We start from the raw sequence: 22,418 nt of genomic DNA on the forward strand, positions 1-22,418 counted from the left end.
AATGTAGAATCAATACTATTAAGTGGGAATCTGGACTTTTTTTTCCCCTTGTATGAGTGCTTGTAGCCATTATTGAATCATTTCTCATCTGCTATCTTGCATAATGTCAGGGTTTACTCTTTCAACTTTTGCCTTTGTTTCTGCTGCATCTCTACTTTCAGAACCTGCTTCCAGACTCACTTTGTAGGCATTTAGTCATAGCAGGGTGGCAAAATGCTTCCTTGGGATGCTCATTTTGTGCTATGTTAAACAAACACACACCAAAAAAAGTACATCGAACAATTAAAAAAAAAAAAAAGTCACTTTCTCATACTTTCATTGATTTTTCTCCTCAATTTTAGGGTGTGAGTCAGCTCCCAAATGAAACTCATGCTGGAAAGCTGTCAGGAAATTATTCATATCTTGCACGTTATTAAGTACTGCGAATGTTTATGGTTTAATTTAGAAAAATTATCTGTTACCAATACTTCAACCCTCTCCATCACTGATTTCCTAATGTTACCCACCCATAACCAAAAGACAGATCAATACACGTTTGATGATCACCAAACATAAATTGCCCATTTGTAGTATTGATCAGCAGCTTTTTTTACACATGCAGTAGTTTGAGGGAATAACAGGCACTTGGCAGTATCAACACTGCGCTGACAGAAAGAAAAACTGGCTGGCACTCATGCAACATCATGTCGGTAGATACCACGTCCATCAAACGCTGACAGTTTGGCAGATCAGGCACTCTCTGCCATAATGTCATAATGACTTCAATTTACTCCTCTGCAGCACCCAAGGGCTGCGATTTCATCAGCCATCCAAGTGTCTTCTCTTCAAGAACAAGACTCTCCTGCTTTTACATCCCTGACAGCTCCATATATTTCCTCAAAGTTTCCTAGCAGGCATAACCAGAACAGTAAGAAACACAAAGCTGTTACTGCTTCCCTCATAATTTATATGAATAACTGAAGTTTTATTTAGCAACTGAAATTTCACGCTTAAGATTCAAACAGGCTAGTTTCAAGTGCTGAAGGATGAACAGAAACAGGAGGAAATCCAAAGAAACCTGCTGGGGTTGCAATTTTTACAAGGCCAAGGTAGGTAAGCTGCCTACACTTTTAAGTGAAGATTAAGATGCTAGCATTTGACTTCCAGAGATGTACTTTCATCTACCAAGAAGAGGCAATAACAGTTTTAATCAAAGATGGGAGGAAAGCACAGGCAGCTATGCATGTTCAGGCCCCAATGGGAGAAAATAGGTACGTCACTGCATGAAGTCACCATGACATCATAAGCAATCAGGAGATACTTGGGTATTTCCTCGCAGCTAAGTTAGATGCTGCAACAGGGGCAATGACAGTGTCAATCAACAGCTGAAATGAAACTGCTGTCTGAGCTTTGGCACAACACTGTTAAAGGGTCCTTAACTTCATTGCACCACTACTTTTAATTAGACAAGTATCTTTGCCTCCTCTTCCTTCCCACCTCCCAAATCCCTCAATTCTTCTCTGCTGGCTAAGATAATTAGCTAAATATTTTACACAACCTTGATTAGTACAAGCTCAATCTTTCCCTTTAAAACTTAACAAGTGGAACAAGAAGTGCAAGCCTTTTCTTCTGAAAGAACAGAGACTCAGAATTGAGAAATCAATCATGGGTTTCTGTACGCAATTTCTGCTTGCCACAGGAAACATTGTCTTCCTGCAAAGCGTGGCAGCTTAACCTACACTTCTGGTAAAGTGGAGGTAGAAGAACTTTACCACCTAAAAGCAAAGACAGGGGGTGAAGAGGCAATCTTTCCACCAGAGGACTTCAAAGCACAACCTAACTCAAACATCTCAGTGCTTCCAGTGGAGGTAAACCACCACCTCCACATCATATCCCTGCCCTCCCCACAGCTGCAGCATGAAGGCTCCCACCTCCCCACCTCTGCTTCTCCACCAGGGCTCCACCGCATGACCACCATGACAAATAAAGACACCATGCCATGAGGGACAGAGGCTCTGTTTTATGAGATTTGGCTGCTCAAGAAGCCTTGCCCACTGGGCCAGAAAAGATGGGTAAGAGGCTCACACAGTATGAGGCACACCTTCCGTGTTGTTGGGTCAGCATAAAGCAAGCACTGATTTAATTTCAGTTTGCAGCACTGCAATGGTTACATCCTATGCACAGAGGGGAAAAAAAAAAAGTTTGGTCTTATCATAAGCCAACTTCTCGTTCACCTAATAGCTTTGAAAAATGAAGCAACAAGAAACAATCCTAAAGAAAAGTTTATATAAGCTACCCTAGCATACACAACCACAAGTGACTGTTATATAAATACAGAATAATTACATCTTAATCCCCTGTTTAAAGAGATGGATCTTGTTAATCTGAAGAAGTATGCGAACTCTTTTTGTTCTGCTGTAAAACCTCTCCCAATTATTAAATCAGTAAGATCAGGTACCATATAACCTAGCTCAAAATGCAGGCACCTGCTACATTACAGGATGGCTCACTGGTCAGTAACCACAGGAAGAATAACTAAGCACAGGATGACTGAATCTGACTGCACCCTGGTGACTGCATCAACTCAGCCTTACCACATTTTAGCATACTTGCCAATTGATACACCCCAACCAAATCCCTTCCTCCTCACCCTTGCAAAGTTGCACAGGAGATCTAGTGTGTTAATGAGGTCTCTCAGAACACCTGGTCTTCACCTCTGTCAGTGCCACAACAACAACAAAAATACAAAAACAAAGTGTGTGGATAAATAACTAAAACAACCCCAAGAACCCCAAACTGCACCTCTCTCAGTACTGATTCAGCCACTCCACAGCAACCCTTCCCTGAAAGAAGGGCTACAGCAGGCTGAGGAAACGATCCTGCCCAAGACCACTGTTAAAGTCACCTTTCCACCAACAGTCACAGTTAAGTGTCATCTCCATGCCCAACTGCATATACTGTTGTGCTTAAAATAAAGAACAAAAAATATCCCACACCTCTGCTTTTGTCTGGGCAAGGGGAGGTATTTTTCACTCCTTGACCCTGGAGTCTGAACTTAGCTTTCAAAGCTTGAAAGTCCTCCTTTAACTCAATGGGGAACATACCGTATCCATAAACATCTCCAGACAGTGACAACAGGGTCCAGTGAATACATCAGTTTTGCTTATGAGTTTAATATTCACACATTCCTACTGGGACTTTACAAGTAGTAAAACTGCTCATTTAGAACAAAGCAGCAAGTCTGGGGTAAAATGTTACCTGACACTGCCATGAGTGCTTCCTTGGAAATGTTAAAATACCATTTTGCTTTACCCTAAACCTTTTAAAGTATTATGTCCTTCACCAGGACCTTTCTAAACCAAACTTTTCATATTAAAAGTAATCACCTCCCCCCAGATAAAACCATTGCTGTTACGCAATTCTGTAACATCTATGCTGTTTCAAGAGGAAGAGTTAGTTAAGAATAAGTAATTCTCACTGACTTCTTTGCCTTGGAGCCTTCCAACCATACACTAGAGAAGACTCTTCTTTGCAGTGACACCTGCAGTGACTCCCTCCAAGTGCATATGCAAGCAGGCAGTGTCAAAACATGCTTCCTAAAGTGAAGCCTGAGGGAAGTTTTTGGCCAAAAGACATCCGTATAGGGGTTGCAGCATGAAAACTCGAAGAGGGGAGCACCGATGCACTTCCCTGCTCAACCGCTCCTGCTGTCACAACAGGGCATGTGGAGCAATGGGGCAAGAAGATCTCACCTATGACATGTCAGCACTGCATTCATTAAATTGCTTCATTTAGTAAAGTCGGCATTTTAACTCCTCTAAACATTTTACACCTTCCCCTCGTTGCTTTTAGAAAACTCCATAGGAACAAATGATCTTGCTTGCTCCTCCAGTTCCCAACTCTGCACTCTGCCATCCTGCAGGCATCTGAGTGGAAGCATCAGCAGGGATCCAAGCCTCTGACCTGCAGCAGCAGCAGGGCTATCCTGCACACTATTACTGCGTTACATGCCCAGCTAGGCTTTTAAGTCATTCTGAAGATGACAGTGTCCCTTAGGATAACTGCAATGCTATCATGTAGGCTGCCTGAGACCCTTCTCACTGATCATAACTCACAGCTGACCTGGACAGGGTACCAAGTGCCTGAACATCTTGAAAAACACAGCCAGTGGGGAGCTGTAAGGGTTCAGACACTTCATAGATCTGAACACTACACCTGGATATCAAGTGCTAAATCTAGCGCTTGGGGGCTCTGCGCATTTGTGACACGTCCAGGAGGACTCAATCTATAAACTAATGGTTGGATTACACTGATACATAAATATAGAGGTTTCATGCAGTAGACAAATTGTTTCTCCAGCCATTTAATGTAAATTATCTGGTTTTACACCCTAGTTAGGAACGTTTCAAAGAGAAGTACTGTTTCTCCTCTTGAGTAAGCAAAGCAATTATTTGAGCTCTAAAATTAGGCAACAGTGAATTGTTAATTGCCTCTAAAACTAAACCCCCAGTTATAAAGACTGACCCACATGACCAAATCTCTGCAGATAGTTCAATAGGTTTCCAAGTGGCCACTAGCATCTGCTTATACAGATCAGCTTGCAAGACCAAGAACAAGCATCGCATTACAAGCTTTGTACTCACGGCAAGTATGTTGATTAAATAAATGAAGAAATAAAGAAAGATCAGTTTTATTACTAGCAGCATGGAAACGCCATGCCAAAACTTCAAAACCTATTTAATTTTCGGCTCATGCTAATATTAGTTTAAAAATATCAAACCAATAATAATCCTTTAATCTTTAACCAAACAGCTATGTTTGTCCCTGGTTAAACTCTGCCAACACTGGAAATCAAGCAGAGATTAATTTGGTTCAATGAATTTGGCTTTTAACCTAGACAATAAAATTTACTTGTATAAAAGCTCAAATCCCAACTGGCAATGTAATAATGCCTTAGGGTACACTCTGGCTCTTGGCAACCTTTATAGCTTTAAAATAAATCTGTGACTTTTGTTTCCACATGTATAGGCATATACTCTGTTTATATTACCAAAAAACCAATCAACACTGACTTGGAGGGGTTAATAGTATGATGCTTGCTAATATAACCGCAAAACTATAGCGGACTACAAACAATCTCGTTTTGCAAAACTGGAAGGAGAGGAAGGGAAAAAAATAAAATATTTTGTGTTTTTTTGAAAGAGAAGCAGAAATACTGAACAACTACAGGATTCTGAAGTCAGTGTATTAAATTACATTCTTGCCTTTGGCATTAACTTTATCATACACTTACTCTTATTCTAGTGAGCTAGTATATTACTTAGCTACCCATATTCTGTCATATTTGAGGAACTACAGAAAGCCATCTCTGTTTCTAAAGTTGTAATCATGGCAATATTGCCTTTGTTTTCCCATTATCTAATAAGTCATGTACCATTTTCTCTTAACAGCTGACCTGTACTATAAACAAATATATTCACACAGCATGCAGGTGTGTTGTCCTGCATACACAGAGGACCAACTTGGCCTGACCTGCACCCATGAAATCTCCACATTAGCAAGTACTGATGGCAAAGAGTTGAGAATCCAGCCTATGATGCCGAGGAGGAGGCAAAGAGCCAGAAGTGCACCACAGCATGCTGCTATACACACAAAGCGTTCTACATCATCATCATGCTTGGCCAAGGAGGCACCTGTATTTCCAAGGTTGCAGGTATTCTGTTTGCCTGGTTTTAAATAGATGTCCAGCATCAACAGAAGTGAAACCAACAATTTCACATTTTTCAAGTCCTGGCCTAGTAATACAAATGCTGGTTTTGTGTGTGTGTGTGTGTGTGTGTGTGTGTGTGTGCGCCTGGACAATGCCAAGGTTAGGATGACTGAGTCATAACACCATCTTATGGGACCAGGCTGGGTAACCATTGCTAACACTGGCAAACTCTTAGAAGAAAGTGCCTCTGAAGTCAGCAAGACTTCTCAAATGAGTAAAAAGTGCTCACTGATGCCAAGAAAGATTATTCAGTGAGGGCTCTGAAGGTTTTATTTTGTAGTAGTGTATGTGTGCACATGCACAGGAACAGACATGACTACTACAAGCCATGAATTCATCACTAGTCTACAAGGCAGTACGGGTTACAGCAAAAAGCAGTCAAAAAAAGTAAGTCAAAAAGTAAGATATATGACCCTATACCATGACCTCAAGGTAGGAATAACCCCAGCACAAGTTGTACCTCCCTTTATCAGGTCTCAGTATGACACCAGGAGTACAAGGCTGAAGTACGCAGAGACACAAGATACATAGCATGCACATCTCTCCTTTTGCTGGCTCAGTCCCATGCCATCCTGCTACACTTTCGATGCCACAGTGCATATTTAGCACACTGAATGCTAACCTCCAGTCTCACGTACGCTGATACAAGTTTAAATTAACGTAACTGAAATCAGTGGAGAAACACCAACGAAATGCAGAGTGAGTGAGCAAAGCTCAGTCTCTAGGGTCAAGTTTGCACAAGAATCTGTGCAATTTTCTGACCAGTATCTAGCAGAAATTACAAAGCCATTTACGTGTCCATGGGATACGGCACCACTTTAATCCCAGCTTGACTGGGATTTGATATGACTACTCAGTCATACATGAATGTGAGCTTTGTGCGTATTTACTGTGCCACACAGCTCTTACTAATAAGCTGAAGTACCAAAACCAAAAAATTTCTACTGCTGTTTGCAAAAGTATAGTGTCTCTGCAGTGAAGGAAAACTGCATAAATACCGCACAGGCAAGCACTGTACTCATATGAAGGCACCCATGCTACATGGCATGCCAAGCATTTCTCCTCCTTGTCTGCTCTCATCTCTCATGTGACTTTTCACCGTCATCTTTTCACTACTACCCCTTTGTAAAAGATACAAAGAGGGCTAACATAAAGATGAACCACCTTCATTTTTCCATGTAGCTGGCAGGTTAATTTCTGGGATGACCCAAATACTTTGGCACTGACCACATTTCCAGGCACCCACAGAGCAATGCAGAAGCAGAGCCCCATGTTGCTGTTTTCCTGCAAGCCTGGGACAGGACTGATCCCCACACGGAAATCAACCAAGTTTGGAGAAGAGCAGGAAGCAATTCCACAGCATCAACATACAGGCAGCCTTCAGTACCAGGGAAACTGTTGCCAAATTTTTGCCTCCTATTGTGGATACACATTCAAACACCAGCTGAGAATCAAACACTGAAGTTGGCTTCACCCCTGCTCTAGTAAAATGCACAGTAAATTCAATTCTAATAACTTATTATTGTGAGGAGGGCTGTGGTAATTAACAGACATTTATTAGTGTTTAATTTGACAGCAGATATGCTTTGAAGAATTTTAATAACCCATTAATGGATTTATACAACCACATGTACACAGAGAAGATACAATCAAGTCCCGAGACCGATTCTTACTATGTGTTTGTACACATCCCAGAACAAGAGTAACAGATCACCGTTGCAACTGTGTGCCACCATATGACAACAGCTATAATTATACTGTCCTGATAAATCATAATCTACTGTAAGCCTAAACCATTGACTTTGTGTCAGATAAAAACAGATGCCTACCATGTTCCCATGCACCTTTACCTGATCGTCATGTTGTGGTTTGATTTAGAGGACAACTGTTAACAAAAGGAACTGATCAAAACTACAGAGGCTTGGAAAAAGGAACTGCAGCATGTCCTCATTTTATCTCCCTTACAATGCTTAAAACATTTAAGTTATTACTTCATTTTAACAGACCAGAAACATTATACACAGCACATTCTTTGTAAAAATAACCAGACTTACGGTTGTAGCAGTGAAAGTCACGTCTACAAAATGTGCTTTCAGGACACATTCATGAGTATTCACAGAAAAGACGGGGGATGAACAACAGACTTCCCATGCGCCTTTTTTTTTAATGGCTGGTTTTGCTGACATGCATCTTTCTCAAACTTAGCTAGTCCTAACAAATTCTATTCACTCACAGCAATTTCTTTGTTTCCTTTTTCAAGGAAGTTTGCTACCAGTGCTGAAAATTAATCAGCCTTAGGCGGCTGTCAGCATCCTGCCTGCTATCCTCCTAGACCTCTTGTACCCACAGACCAGTTGCTTGGCATGGACCCGTTCTTCTCACAGGCCCCTCGCAACACTCTGATTGCTCCCATTTTCATCTTGATGGCCAACCTGCTCCTCTTCATATTCCTCCTTCAAAAACTCTCATGCTCAAGACGCCACATCCACCCACTTATCCCAAGTCTCCGTCATCTTTAGGTTTTAGGTGAACATTGACACCAGCTCAAGTTCAGACGTGCACAGCAGCTGGGAAAAAGGTATTGCAGACCAAAGCAGACCTAGGGGACAAGAGGCAGGAAAAGGGTCTATGACAAGCAGTGATCTGTGAAGTGTCTACAATAAGCAGTGATTGGTGCAGTGGGAACCAAGTCCTTAGTCCCTTAAAAACAACTACAGCAAAGAAAAATTCAGTTACTTCACCTACATGCAAACATTTTCCAGGACCCCTGGCAATGAAGGAGGAGCACAAGTCTTAGGCGAAAGACAAACACCAGGTATCTCCATTCTGTAATCCTACACAGCTCTGCACAATCCCTGCCTCCTCCTTGTGCTGCTACAGGATGGCAGAGACCACCTGGCAGGTCAGTGCCACAGGAAACAAAACACACAAGATCTCAGTTAGACCGTGTCAACCTATTCCAGAGAGCGACATCCAGCGACACTGTACAGGAATACAATGACTGGGGGAGCTCCAGCCACCACCCCAGGCTCACTGCTCACGAAGAAAAGCATCACCAAGGGGCAACGATCATTTTACTACCTCAACACAGATAACTGCAGATTCCTGCCATGGTGATTTCTGATGAGAGAAAGAACAAAGACACCCACCTACAGAAACTCAGCGTCCCGAGGCACAAGGGAAACGCATTCTTCACCTTCAGTAGTCTTCCTGGACATCCACTGCTCTTCCGAACACCTGCTTTCTCCCCCCTTATTTCTTCACAGTCTTGTTGAATTCTCCTTTCCTTTAAGGCTGTGTTCAGCTCCTCACGCCCTGCGTTTCCCTCTCCCCCAGCTTTTCCAGCGGCTGCTGCCTGCACCAGCTCTTCACTGCCTCTGCAGAGACTGACGCTGATGCCAGCCGTGAAACGGCTGAGAGATCTTTACAAGTCAACTAGCTCATCTTGGCACAGCTCTGCTATCCCAAACGCAAGGTGTAACCTTGTGGGTGGAATTACACCGAGAGTAATTCTGGGTATCTGGTCTTCAATAAACTTCTCGGAGCTGCTGTAAAACTCTGTGAGAGAACCCCAAGTTACGCTCCTCAAAATCCACTAGACCCTAAAAGCATGGAAGTGAAGGAGGGAGGATTGTGATGAGTGTTTTCCCTGCTCCTCCGCAAAATTATTTTGCATGTATTTTTTCCACATTCACTTACCCCTGCACATACACAAATATTTTATTTTTAAAAGATTACTGAGAAAATTCAAACTGAAAACTTCATTTTGCATGGAATTTTGAATAAGAAACTGAGATTTCAGCCCTTTAAATACTGTTATCTGTATAATACACTGAACAAAGCAGGATAAACTGGGTTTGTAAGAACAACAAAAATCTGTTTCGTGTCTAGCATCTTCTTAGCTGTCAGACTCACACTTCTGATCATCTCGGTTTTTTTCTTACATGTTGAAGAGACTCTAGCTTAAGAGGAAGTGTGCCCTCTTCCATGGGGATAAGAGAAGACAGAGACTCTAATGAGTCATAGGGATTTTCTCCTCTGAAGGGCAAGTACCAACTGGGAGGGCAGCATTCCCCATCCTATCAAGGCTGCAGCATCACTGAAGGGTCCCTATATGCTGCAGAGTAACCTGCACTCTGGTCTACACAATGACCTGAAAGAGAGAGGACTCAAACCCAAACTTCAAACAAACTTAACTATCCTGCCACTGCCCCAGGCTGCTCATCCTTCACCACATCTGTTAGGCTCTCTGTCCCATCTCCCATCCTCCGGGAGCACAAAACTCACGTGCAAAGAAGCCACATTAAGGGGATAACCATCTGTCTTCCTCTCCAGTCTCATGATACAAGCCTTGACCCCTGGACATCAGTCCCAGAGCCTACAGGAGGCTCGGACAAGCTTTTTGCAAGGGGAGATGAGGACCTAGGCCTTAGATGGATAAGGAATTAAAATGATTTCTTACATCTCAAGGACTCTGTTTCCTTCCCCTTCCTCAGCCTGCCAGACCGGCCAGTCCCATGTGGATTCCTTTTTAGCTAATATTTTCCATTCCCCTCTCAAACCAGGTCGCATTTCTCTTCTTAAACTTCTTGTTTCCCCCCTCATTTTCTGTCAGGTCCAAGGAAGCAAAATCAATTACAAGTCTCTCCACCAATCTTCTCCAGTGCTCCAAACCTACCTAAAAAGTTGCAGAAGTCTTCACCTGCCATTTTAATCGCATTTCATGTGGCAAGTACTGAAAATCCAATAAACATCACTGGGCCACCTCAAGCTGTACACCAAGGCAGCAAAGAGGAGCACGAAAGCCACAGCACCCCCTGAGCTAGACAGCAGAAGAGTAATACTGAGATATTATAGGACTCTATTGTGGCTCTCATGTTCCTATGAAGACTCAGAGGGGACACCCAGGTTTGCAATTTTATGCCTAGCTTGGAGATGAACACACAACCTGTAGTATATAGGCAGCAGTCACAAAGTTGGTTTGTTTGCAGGTTATAGCAAGGACACACAGAAGTCTTCAGTCTATTGCACAAGACTGCACATCATATACATTATCATGACTAAACAAAAATGCTCTCTGTTCTGCACTGGAACAGTAGGAGACATAACAACAACAGCAACAGGTATTTTGACATTACATATTTAGTGGCCTGCATGAATTTCACAAATTACATTACTGCTTTCACTCCCTTTTTCAGACTTTTAACAAGTCAAGCCAGCCTACTACAATACCCATGTTCCTCAGACATCCACTTCAGAGCATTAAAATTGTGGAGAAAAGGCTGCCCACAGTCTTGAAGACTCTTCTGAGCTTCAGCCACCCTCCTTTTAAGTGCACGGAACTTCTAAGTGAAATATATTAGCCAACCTCTCCTTTTGCACTGCTTACTTTTGTGATACAAATACATGGCAACCTATAATCCCTAATCAACCTAGAAAATAAATGGCTGATAAACCAATCTGCTTGTAACCCCATTAACAGATTCTGGCTTCAGTATCAACAGGGTAATTTGCTGAGACTATTTTTAATCCCGACTGCTAAACCATTAATCCCACGATTTCCACATATTTCCCTACAACCACCAATGCACTCACCCAGGGTTACCAGCAATTTTGAAACTCAATTAAAGAGCAGATAAATAAATAACATTTGCAAATATACACCTCTTGGCAGTGGAGAACTGGGAGACTCCGATTACTCAGTTGATCCCCTTAAAGCCATTACTTTCTAATTGGAAGGAGTCATTCAGAAGCAAAGCTGTGTGTCTGGCATGTCACTTGACACCTGGTATGTACTGTTCATGATAAGATGAAGTCTCCAGCATGCTTGCCACAATGAGGAGAAGTGGGATATTTCATCATACCACCAGCAGTCACAGCTCTCTCTACTGAAAGATGTTCCAACTTAATGGGACCAGGTTTATCTCATAAATTGTCATGTTTTCTCAGACTGGCATTAAAACATTCTCCAAGCATCATTATTAACATCAATATAAATTATGCATTGAAGATCACAGCATTCATTACAGAGGTAAAATTTATCTGGGGGAAAGGGAAAAAAAAAGAGAAGAGACAAACAGAGCAAATCTAATTAGAGTAAGTATTTATAGATTTTTGCTCAGCTTTTCTCAGTAGTGATGAAAACACTTCCCTAAAAATGGTCTTAAAATAAGCATTCACAGAGTCATTCAAAACAGTACCAAGAAAGCACTGTGTTAATCAGCTAAAGGTACAGTTATACACAGGATATTGCAAAGGGGCTGACGTGATAATACGTGAGACTGGTAGCTTATCCAAGGATATATCAACGTGCTAGCACAACAATCTGGAAGACAGACCCTTGTTTCACGTAAGCAGCTACAACGGGAGGAAAAGCTGTATTTAGTGTTGGAAGGGTGGCATTTAATGCTCCTTTCAACTTCTCTAAATTACAACGTCAGCCATTCCTAATTGGTATACATTAGTATTCAAACACCACGTTGGAATTAGAAGCTTAGCAGTTTTTCAGTGCGCTTACAGACACTTCACACAAACACATGAATAACCTTATTGAAATATTTCTGCATTCCAAGGTTAAAAGAAACGACTTTAAGAGACAGATGGTGAGCAACTGGTACCTCACCGAGGAGTGACACCGACTTTTGGGAGTTCTCACGCGACACACTGTATGGGGCTCACTTCTGTTTACTGCATGCCTTGGGACTTTTCAGTAGAGCCCTGTCTTCTGAAACCCTGAAGATATGCATAGCTAGGAATGATGGGGGAAAGAAAACCTAAAAATACAACTCCCAGGGGCTCCAAATTCAAAGTGAAAATAAGAGACTTTATTTCCCTAATTGCAAGTTTAAGTCAATCCTTAAGCTGCCTGATTCATGGTTTTACCATACTTGTGGCTGCCAATACTGGTACCAGCTCACCAACACAGGTGCCTCACAGTCTACTGCAAGGGAAGCCAGAATGCATCCATTAAAACAGACAACCAAGCAACCTCTGTGTGAAGACTAGAGAGGGAGTGGGGGAGAAAGTCTTCCTAAGCATATCCTCAACCATCAAAGGAGCAGCTCTAGTTTCAGCCAGCAGAGACCGTAACACCTCACTCCACAGTCCTTTACAACACACCATGTCACTGGCTGTTGTTCGTAACTCTTCCCGCAAATCATTTCAACATTCAGAGACCGATTATTTCTTAAGGAAATTGTTTTGGAAGGGGGAAAAAAGAAAATAAAACTGCTTATTCACAAACCTGGTATCATTCTAACAATGAGGCAAAAGAGCTAAAGACACAGTTACATTGCACAACCCTAAATGCATCGTTTATTGTACTAGATTGCAGAAAAAGAACATTCTGAAACACTGAAATAAATCAAGAGCATAAATGTGACTTGTTGTCAGCCCATACAATATGGGTTAAATGCTACCATATGGTGAGCGCATACACGTTACCCTTTAAAAACGAAGAACATGGTTATTTTCTTTCCCAAATCTAGTTTAAAATAAATAAACGTGATTATTTTAAAACGAGGCTACAATTGTGACTCAAACACCTCAATTTCCACCAGCTCTTTCTTTTCTCTCTTTCTTCACTTAAAACTAATGCCACTTCACAGCTCACAATCTTTCTTAAAAAGACAAGGAAAAATCTCTATTAACTCAGCTTTATCCCTCATAATAAGCCAGCACATGCATTTCTATGCAGTGTAAAAATAGTGACAAGCCAACTCACCTTTCTGCCTTTATTTTACCTGCCAGAAAAGCAAAGCATACGTGTGTATGTGCGTGCAATGCGTTAAAACTCACTGACATATGATCCAATTTTCAGCAAACACTCCCAACAGGACCTGCCTGATAGAGCTCTCATTTTCTCTGCACAACCCCCCCCCCAGCCATGTACTGAAACACACAGTTTCTGTACACTGCCAACCAAAAAGAACAAGAAGACTAAAGCAAACATGTATGAAATACAGGGTAGCTGAAGCGGATGTTGTTGGTTTGAAAATTGCCTGTCTTAGCCTCTGTGCTGAGTATTTGTTTTTATCATTATACTATAAATGAAACATGTCAGGAGTCTAAAAATAGTTACAAAATGTAATTACATATGCTTTGTAGTCTCTGTTTTACTTTCAAAAGAAGATTAAAAGCTAGATAGTTTCAGAAACTGGCCTTAAAGATTTGGGGAGCCACAAAAATTATTCTACTTCACAATTTGGAGTACACTGCTGGAAAACATTTCCTTTGGGACGTAAATATCACAGCCCCAACATGGAGAAGCAAGCTCGCAACACCATAGAGCAAGACAGCAAGAAAGAAAAGGGGGAAGAGTAGACAAAGAAAAAAAGTAATTTCTTAGAGATTCTAAGAGCACCCTGATTACAGATGTAATACTATAAGCTTTAATTAGGAGCTAAGTGCTGTGTGCTAAATTCATCCCCACGCACAGCCCTGCAAATTCAGAGTCACTCTACTAAAGTTACACAGTCGTCGTAAACCCAAGGTAACAGCAATGCCTGGCCTACGGCTTCTGCAACAGCCCATAATGAAACATGGATTTTGTTGAACAAGCGTTAAGCTATGCAATATCCTGCTGATACAAATTAAATTCTTTTCCATAAGCAATCATTCAAATTAAAGGTTAGCAAAAAAGGATAAGAAGTAGTCATTAGAACGTAAGTAGTTTTGAATCCACAGTAAAAAGCCCCTGTTCCTCTATGAGGTAAGACTTAAAACAGTTTAAAGCAGTGTCTTCATCAACACAAGACTTCATCATGGTGTAAACTGCCACTGTCCCAGTGTTACTGCAACAGGCACTATGTGCAATGTTAGCTCACAGCTCGGGAGCGGTAAACAAACGAATTATCTTACAGCAGCCTTGTGCTACTGCTATAAAATACCTGCTAGAATTTATTAGGCAATAAATACTTTGGCAGCAACTTAAGAGGTGCAAGCATTGTCCATCCACACACTAAATTAATCTTCGAACATACACTTAGTGTCCCGGGTCCATTTGCATAAGTGCTGTTGCCCTAACACAGTTTCAGGAACACACGGAGAAACTGCTAACACGAAGTGTGTTACAATGCTGATGGGCCTCTACAGATAACCGAGATGTAAACAACATCAAAAACTGAGTAACTGATGTTGAGTAACCATCGCTTCAAACAAACAGAGCTCACTGGCTTCAAATAGCAAAGCAGGTTCAGCAGATCAAGAGACCCAACATTTGCTGACTAACAGTTAGGTAATGAAAGTAAACATTCGCAATGAAGTCATCATCCTAATGAAAGCCAAGGTGATGTTAACTACCTGGGCCATAAGCTACTAGCATGTTTTAATGCAGGCTCACTAACATAATATTTACTAGAATCGCTCCTGCTGGAAAAAGAAAGGAAGTCTCCTTTACTTCTAATGCAGAAGTGATAATCAAGACATACTGCTATATGTTAAGGTGTTCTAACTCCCTAATACTGTATTGATGACACCCGGAGTTACTGTGCGGTTACAGCGGGTAACTTAAAAACAGAGTTTTGTCTTCAGTGGTTGAGTCAGAATAGCTTTATACTTGAAGTGTACAAACATTTGCAGCATGTAAGATGTTTGCTTTGAAAAAGTAATGTTGCTTCAACATTCAAATATTTATATTGCAGATATCTAATCTAATAAATGTGACCTTTTGTTTTGTTGCCATGAAGTGATTAATTATCTGGATTACCTGTATGACTTCAGAAAAAAAGGGGAAAAAAAATCCCTGGTTTTAGTTTCAGTTAAATTTTAGCTAAGTTTTAGCTGTTTAACTGCCAATATTGTTAAGGATTTCAGACTTGCACAGAGAAAATGTAATTCCACCCAGAGCCACGCTCCTGCAACCCACAGTACTCAGTGGGAGTAGCAAGCATGCTCATTAAGGGACAGCACTGGGCTCACAAGCAACAAGTCAATTTACAGGATGGCTGTACACACTCTTACCCAACCAGGGAACATCACACAGCTACAAAAAACAAGAGAAGTCCATTCCCCTTTTCCACACAGAAATCTAGTGCCCACTCAGGCTCAGAAGGTATGTGCCTACAAATTCATACTTGTGCCTCAAAAACTTTAACAGGCACATTTTACTTGCAAAATTTACAAGCTCGGACAAGTTGCTTCCTGCGAAACGCAATCACTCTGTATTTCAGCTTTCTATTTTGATGACTTTAAGAAACAAAACAGTCAAACCCAGCTTTCCAGTTTGAGCACACATCTACAGGCTTCATCACTGGTCTCGCAAAAGTATTGGCTCATTTTGCACAGTGTATGTAATCCCAGAAAAGTCCTGAAAGCACTTGGCATGAATTTAAGTCTTCACAGAAGTGAGGCCTCTCAAAGTTGACAGGTTTTGGATCATACTAAATATAGATGCCCTCCATCAGATGGAACCTCACCAGTTAGAATCACACATATCTACAGATGGATACCTGTTGAAGTCACCTGCACATAAAGACCTCGAAAAACAAATCTGAATAAACAGACGGTTTTCAAGAGTTGATGAGTACATCACTCATCTAGTGATGCTCTTCCAGGCTGCCCACCTGGTACCAGCCATGCAAGCACTCGCAGCAAGGTGCATTTTAAAGGCTATTTGCTTTTCAGTCAACCAAAGACAACATCCCTCCTTCTGAAGTAGGTACATAAGCTTTACGACATAAACACCTTCCTTTGCTAAGATGAGGGATGGTTGCACTTTTAACAAGCAAAGATTCAGAAGGATGGCACAAACATTTTCAACCCCTTCAGTGAGTACTTTTGTACTGATAATTGTACTGACATCTTGGTGACAGTGAGATACAATGACCAACTATAAAAGCATATGATAAACCTAATTTCTAAAGCAAAGACATTAGTCACTGTCACAGGAAAACTTTAATCTACAAAAGCTGAATGTCACTGCTGTTGCTCCATTCAGCTAGCTATACTGTTACTGAGGTCACTTGCAAATAACAACAGGTAGCTTTCACCCTAGTCTTGTAAATTGTTTTCTAGGATGCACACAGCAGGAGTCATTCACATGTTTTAGTCCCATACAACAATTTAGAAGGCTGTGCTGAGCCTAGATAGAAGCCCTGCTAAACGAATACCATTCTTCTCTTTAAACATGTTTTGGATCACTCCTTAAGACAATGTTATTCTCACTCATGTTGGTGTTTATTTTTTCTTTCCTTCTGTACACATTATTTTTGCATATTAAACTAACAGTTTACAGAGGGGTTATAATGCCCTATTGTTCACACAGGCCACTTATCACTAATAGATGTCACTTCAACACCACCCAGTTTTATAGGAACTACAGGCTTGAAAACAAATCCCAGGTAAGATTTTTTAGAGGTAACTAAACTCCACACAAAGCACTTCATCCTACAGAGTTCATTCAAGATGGCTATGGCAGCTACTCTTGTGAAACTAAAGATGTCTCCCAAAATAACTGCACCATAATACTAATTACATCTCAGGTGCTCCTACACAACTCCAGCTTCCAGTTCTACCAGAGGAGAGCTCCAAAAACCACCAAGGCCCACTCCTCATCGCCTGGGACAAGATGGGTTGCACAGAGCAGCACATGACCAGGACAGACAGCCATGGGTTTGCTGTTACGGAGCTGAAGGACACGCTGGCGGTGAACAAGGGATGACTCCTCATCCCAAACAGCTACCGCAGACAAAACTACAGATGCTAATCTCCACAAATACTCCCTGCTTCCATGAAACTTCTGCTCCTACCACCACTGCTCCCCGGCACTGCTCTCCCACCAAAACCTCTTGCAATAGTTATTTATGGCCCACCAGCAGCTGGGGGGGCCTCTCTCTCGAGAAGCAGGCAAGAAGTTGCACTCAGCACCCACCACCACCTGCACCCATCCATGGGACACAGCCCAGCACCACACACACAGGTGTATCAGCACACACATACACCTGCCCCATGAAGTACCCCCTGCCCCACATGTGTGCCCTCACACACGTGTTCACCCATTCAATCCCCATCCTGGCATGCACATGCATAATCCCCCCATTAGCAACACCTGCAGGTACACACATGTGGCTCATGTGCAGCAATGCAGCATACCCCATCTCTGGCCATGCATGCATGCACACATCGTCCCATTTGCAACAACATGTGCACCTGCCCTACATGCAGCAGCGTGCTCCCCAGGACATACATACACACACACACACACCCCTTGGCCCCATCCACACACCCCACCATGGGGCAAAAGGGAACATGAAGGGTTCACTCAGGGTCAGCATCTCCCCTGCTTGGGTCCCCTCTAGGGCACACAGGGCCTTAATGCACCACGGCAAAGCAATGGTCAAAAATCAAGACACACACACCTCACAAAATGAAACTCTGTGTTATCAACCCATCCAAACGCCATGCACGGGGAGGGGGGCACAAAGAGAGCATCCTGAGAAGCAGACGGCCCCCCAAATCAATCCACATTATGCCACTCTGCTTCTGCTTAGAATTATGCTGTATTGAGGTTGGGGGGGGCAGGGGGAGAAGCCAACTAAATGCACGGTTGCCAAGTCGAGTTAATGAAAAACCCTTTGGCTGTTAACTCATTTAGTGCAGCAAGCATGAAATAAAGTCCATGGCACAGAGCCAAAGTACAGCGGCCCTTTGCCGGGCAGGCTTCTGGGACCTCTCCCCAACCCGTCCGCCGAGGAGCCAGCTCAGAGCAGCTCAGTTCCGAAAAGCTGCTCTGATCTTCTTCTGGGAAGTCGCCGAATCTGCCTCAAAAACAGCCCCAACAACATCGATGGCATCGCCAAGCCCGAGATGTTTTGTAAGGACACTTTCGCATCCACTTCCAAAAGAAGCCCAACCCCACCACCGAGAGGAAAGCTCCAAGGGGATGAGGCCGGGCGCAGGATGGGCGAAGGCAGCTGCCCGGCCCAGCCCAGCGGCTGCTAGTCCCACCTCGCCGCGCCCCGACACCCCGGGGCCGGGCCGAGAGGGGCCGGGCGGTGGCGGGGGGGCGGGCCCGCGGACTGGGGCCGCCCCGGCGGGGCGGGGACCGCCGGCGGGTGGGGGCTCAGCTCAGCTGCCGGCCCGACCCTCCGGCCGTCCCCCCTCCATCCACAGCACCCCCCGCGACCCTCCCCGGCAAGGAAACTTCTCCGCTCCCAAGGAAAAGAGTTCGGCTCCCAGGGAGGGGACACGAAGGGGCGACCGGCGATGGGGGGCGGGGGGTAGGGGGAGGAGGAAGAGTTGCAGCTCTCCCCAAAAAGGGACTTTGACCCCTCGCAGCGCTCGCCGGCATTATAATGCCATTATTTTTGCCACAGGACGGACCCTCGCCGCCGAACGTCGCCACAGCGTCTTAATTTATGAACTCATCAGCCTAATTTCATTATTTAATCATGCGCCCGGCAATCGTGTTTCCTTAAGAAAGGACTGACCTATTTTTGGCTGGAGATAAACGATCATGTTAACAGATGTTAATCTTGTAATCTGTTTTTCCTGTAAGCACTTCGCATACCCGCGTTCCAGACGTTAAAAATAATAATAATAAAAATAATTAAACAAGCAACAACAAAAAAAATCTTTCCCAAACGACCTGACGTCACGATTCGACTCGCATTAAAATAAATAAATAAATAAATCTCGCAATGGTTTCAAAGACATTAAATCTTTCTCACTTTATAAATGCTGATTTGTTCTGCCTCAACTCCCACAGGCTTTTATTTGCATTTCAAATTCCACAGGTTACACCAGTCGCCTTTTCAGAAAATGTAAACCAACAATAAGGCAGCAAATGGGGGGGGGGGGGGGGGGGGGGGGGGGAATGAGGGGGGAAACCCTGCATCTGGATTAAATAAAGGCTGGAATTAATGTTTGGAAAGTAGTCCGAGCAAAATGATATTTGCGCGTCCAGTGCCCGAGCGCCTCCGTATGTGCGGGGGGAATGTAAAGGCTCAGCCGTGGGCACACACAATGCGCATTCCCCACACGATCCCCGCCTGCTGCTGGGAGCTTATTAACGCTCCTAATAAACGGGGCCCTGCTCTAAACCCACACTTTTCGGTTTAAAATAGGAAAAAAAAGCAAACAAAAAAAAAAACCCAAAAAACAAACCCACGGGGTTTGTCTCCAGCGATTAACAGCAGAGGTTAGGTGCTTGGGGGGGGCAGCAAGGACCGGCTGTCATGCCGCCACCCCCCCCCCCCCCCCCCCATACACATACAGCACACACATACACGCTCGGCCGGTCCACACACCCCAGCTCCCTCCCTCCCTCCCTCCCGGCGAAGTTCACCCATCCAAACTTTCCCCAACTTGCCCGAGTGCTCCGCTCGCATCAGGATCGCGACTGGGCGCTATGCTAATGATCACCGGGGATAGCAGCGGGGGAGGGAGGGAGGGACGAGGAGGAGGAAAGCTTTTATAGCACAAAATGTCTGGAACTGCATTATTTCTATTCTTCTTTCCTCCTTCCCCCTCCTCTCTTTTTTTAACACGCACATCAAGCCCCCCCCCCACCCGCACCAACGGGCTATTTTTCCTCTTCTGGCAATAACCGCTGCGGAAACATTGTCCTTCTCGTTGTCTGTATGTGAATAATTGTTTTCCCCGTCCGCCCGCCCCCAACTTCCCTCGATGAACTGTGTACTTCTGCGAGGGGGACCCACTCGTGGAGAGCGGATAAAAAACAAGGGGGGACACGGGGTTGGGGGGGGACCCACGCACCGCCACACATAAGGCATCGCACAAACAATACTATGGGGGGGGGAGGGGGGGGGGTTAAATAACTAAAAAAATATCAACCCCACTTAATAATTTAACCGGCCACTCGGGGCTCCAAGACCCATCACCCACCTCCGTTCCCCGAAGCGTTTTACTTTAAAGTGAGGCAATTTGTTCTTTGTTTCTTAATGGATTAATATCGCAGTCCCCGCGTTGTCCCCCCACCCACAGCCCCTGACGGAGTGTACAAAGCCAAAAGGCTCCCAGAGCCCACAAATACCCCACCTCCCCTATTCCCCCCCCTCCCCCCCCGGCACCGCCACTGCAGTAAAACCATCATCCTCCTCCTCCTCCAAGGGAAACAGCGCAAAGTTACCATTTTGGAGCCGCTCCGGTGGCCGAGGGGACACCCGCCTCTCCTGGGGGGGATTAAGGAGGGGGGGGTGCCGCGAAGTTTCCCTTCCCATACACACCCACCGAGCCCCCCTTGCCCCCCGCCGCCCCTCACCTCCTCGCCTGGCCGGCGGCCACAGCCGGGGAAGGGCGCGCCGAGCCGCCCGCCGCCGCCCTGAAGGTGAAACCACGCGCCGCATGCGAGCGGCCGCGCGCTCCACATGATCCGCCGAGCGGCTCCACTGGCGCGGAGCGGGGGGGGGGGGGCGGCCCGACGGACCCCGCCGCGCCCCGCGCACCGCCCCCCGCACGCCGCGCCCCGCCGCGCCCCGCCCGCTCCGCTACCGTGCGGCCCCCCCTCCGCCCGGCTGCAATGGTGAGGTCGGTGCGGAGCTCAACGCGCCCGCTACTATTGTCTGCGCGGAGCAAAGTTGGGGTGCGAGGTGCTGCTGGGCCGGGGATACACAGCCGGGTGGGAGCCGGCACGGAGCTGCGCTTCTGCCCACCGGCGGCCCGGTTCCCACGTACCTCCGGTGCGAAAGGTGCGGGCTGGAGTTGCCCCCGATGCGTTTCTGTGCGAAACTTTTCTCTTTTTTATCCTTTTTTTTTTTTTTTGGTGGGGGGGTCGAATTCCACTGGTAAAATATTTATGGATCTATTGAAATGCGCAGAAACAACACAACATTAAAGTCCTCAATCAAGATCAAAGCGGAATACTGTTCAACAGCCACGCTGGGGAAGTTGAAAGACCTCCGAACAAATCAATCTGCCATATGGCTTTAAAAAAAAGAAGGAAAAGAAAAAAACCCCGAGCACACACACCCCACACCCCCCCCGCCTGCCATGTCTGCAAAGTTCGATCCGTGTGTCCCCGCGTGTTCCCAAAGCACGGGGTAGCGTCGGCCAGCCCGTGTGCCACCGGCGTGTTCCGCCCGTGCCTGGAAAGCCCAATTTAACGTGCCGAACGCCCGGTACTAGACAGCGAGGGTGTGGAGGAGGCGCTTTTTTTTTCCTCCTCTTTCTTTGTCTCGTAATGTGCGATGACGTAGAATTGACACGGAGGACTTTTGACGGAGGGTCCGGGTTATCTCCCACCCTTGGGCCGCCGCCCCGGGCCGGGCCGGACAGGGTGGGATCCCTGACCCCCCTCTCCTTTCCCCTCCTCGGGCACCCCGGCTCCGAGCCTCCCGCCCGGGGCTGCTCCCCGACCCCGCTCCTGCCCCCCTCCAGCTCCGCCTTCCACTTGGGACTCAAACTGCTCCGACAAGGGAGACGGAAACAAAATTGGGGCGAGAAGGAGGCAGGGAGAGAGGGGTTTAAACCCTGCCCTTCCCAGTGCTCGTTAGCAGAACCCCGGGAATAAAGGAAAGAAAGGAGGGGGATGGGGGCCAGCGAGGGAAGGGGGAAAGTTGGTAATGAAGGATACACGAATCATAAAATGTAAGCTATGCGTGATTAATGATCTGCACTAATTTGAATAGCAGGCGTGTTAAAGGTCAGTGACAATTGTTGCTGCTTTCAGCATGAATGCCTGAGTGGGATGTATTTGGGACAATCAAATTTA

General features: G+C 44.9%; 1 protein-coding gene across 1 annotated transcript in view; it reads right to left on the reverse strand.

Moving 5' to 3' along the window:
* Positions 1 to 21,093, reverse strand: part of ZNF516 (zinc finger protein 516) — a 103,140-nt gene extending 82,047 nt beyond the window's left edge. Inside the window, exon 1 of the mRNA XM_034060719.1 lies at positions 20,970 to 21,093. The gene's annotated coding sequence lies outside the window, so the exon portion shown is untranslated. The remainder of the gene's footprint in view (positions 1 to 20,969) is intronic.
* Positions 21,094 to 22,418: the final 1,325 nt, after the last annotated feature.

Source organism: Melopsittacus undulatus, chromosome 1 (assembly GCF_012275295.1).
Source record: "Melopsittacus undulatus isolate bMelUnd1 chromosome 1, bMelUnd1.mat.Z, whole genome shotgun sequence".
Classification (NCBI taxonomy): domain Eukaryota; kingdom Metazoa; phylum Chordata; class Aves; order Psittaciformes; family Psittaculidae; genus Melopsittacus; species Melopsittacus undulatus.